Consider the following 2276-nt stretch of genomic DNA (forward strand, 5'->3'; position numbering starts at 1 on the left):
GAACCGTAGTCTCGATCAACAGAAGTACATTTCCAGGAAAAAGCTTGACATCCGGCGCATGGATCTCCACAGTGCTGTGGAGTCATGTCTGGCTAGAACACAGATGCATTCTGGGATAGGAGAAAGGAAAAACCCTCTGGGTTGTTTGCATTTCTTTAAATCAATCACAATGGTCTTGGGCGGTGCTAAGCTCTAGACGCAGCGACCGTGGCTCTGCTAAATAGTCCCGGGAAGGAACTTGTTTCGGTGGAACATTTGCACCCTGCAATGAAAACATCACATACAATATTAAATTAAGTTAACTATTCACACAATACAGTAGCCTGAGCTATTTAAATTAGCTGGATACATGGTTAAACCTCATTAGCTCTCACCAGTGTATCTCCACGTGGACATCGTCCACAGCAATCCCACCAATCGGCCCCAAAACGTCCCAGTTAGAGAGGAAATGCCCTAAACATATTCTTTGTAAATCTTTACAATCATTCTCTGAAAGAACCAAGCAGGCCTGCCTTGTTGCATGATATAAATTTTCTTCAAAACTTGCCATTTTCAGCGTGTAGCTTTCTAGCTCGAAGGTTGTTGTTTCCCATAGCGAAGGGATTTTGAGAAAAGCAACACACAGAGAGAGCGGAAGGTGAGAGGCAGAGCCTGACATCACGCGCAGGATGTCAGGCTTCTGCTGCGTTCCAGACACAATTTTTAGCTCTTAAGTTTGGCTTCAAGTCACGACTCACGACTTGGTAGCGTTCCGGGGTTCACGTTAGGCTACCTAACGTTTAACGTTAGCTAGCGGCTACCTAACACTGACGTTAGCTAGCACTAGCTGATACTAGCGATTTCTAGTCGGTGACATATTTTAGGCTTCATTTAATAAACATAACCTGTAGTAGTACACAATCATATGTGTATTGTTATGATAACAATGTGCGGAATTACTTTACGTTGCCTATTTATGTCTATTTATTTCTGTTTCTCACCGTTAATCACTGGCGTCTGTACAGCATCAACAGGGGTCGCCATTGTTGTTTATGTGTGTGTGGCTTCAAAAACTGTAACTGGGAGTACAGTGCCGTTCCAGGCCACTTTCACGGGTAGAAGGTTGTAAAAACACGGGTTAAGGGTTGCCTGGAATTGATCCAGACTACCTTATAAGTAACGAGATTTTGTTGGAATTCTGACAAATAAACCCCCAAATGTACCTTCATAAACTGGGAATACCTTTACTTGTTGTAAAAGCAGAATACACTTAAAACATTGATTGTCAACATTATGGAAATACCCAAATCACATTGACTGTGGACTGATGGTTGAGAGAAAAGCATGAGGAAAGAAAACAGTACAAAAGGCATAAGACTTTCTAGAAGTTTGTAAAATGTCTGTTTTTGGATCTCAAATTAGATTTAAAAGCATTTCTGCTGCACAAAGGCAGCGTTCAGAGACACATAATAGAAAAAAAGTGACCACTGAGGAGGAGACGAGAGGGTACGCTTCTTATAAAGAGATTTCGGTAACACTTAACTTGAAAGTATCTACATAAGAGTGACATGACATTGTCATGAACACATGACACTGTCATGACAAGTGAACACTAACCCTAACCCTAACCATGACTTTTCATGACAAAAACCGATTGACACTTAATGACATAAGCGTTACTGTCATGAACGTGTCATAAACATTATAAACAAGTCATAAATGTTTATGACATGTCATGTCACTCTTATGTATATACCTTCAAGTAAAGTGTAACTGAGATTTTGTATATTTCCAACACCCAAAGATAATAAAATGGGACGCTAAGTTCATTTCCGAATATAAAAACATGGTCAAGCCTCGTAAACAACCCGGCCTTCCGTGTGACTCGTGGAGCCGTGCTGATTCTTGTCAGATCATCTCAACAAAAAATTCCTTCAGAGCAGAGGAAGAAAGATATGAAAGCATGCCGAGATTTTTTCCAGATCTTTTTCAGAGTCTTTTATTCATGGTAAAAGAGTTTGCTCGTGCTCTCAGTGTCAGTAGAAACATGTTAATTATGAGAAAAACTCTCAGCCTGCGAGATTTTCCCCCCTCATTAAAAAGGTCTAAACAATATATCCTCTTTATTGTTTCAAATATCAGTACAAGCGTGTCCTCGTCTGGTATGGACGTAAAATAAAAATTAACAACTCTTAAAGCAGTAGTCAAAAGTAAAAAGTAAAATACACAAATTGAGTCCAACACCAAAAGAGTGCAAAAACTAAACCGTTGTTGTGTAGAAAGCAAGCAGAGGGAGC

The sequence above is a fragment of the Perca flavescens genome, chromosome 10, assembly GCF_004354835.1.
Source record: "Perca flavescens isolate YP-PL-M2 chromosome 10, PFLA_1.0, whole genome shotgun sequence".
In the NCBI taxonomy this organism is placed as follows: domain Eukaryota; kingdom Metazoa; phylum Chordata; class Actinopteri; order Perciformes; family Percidae; genus Perca; species Perca flavescens.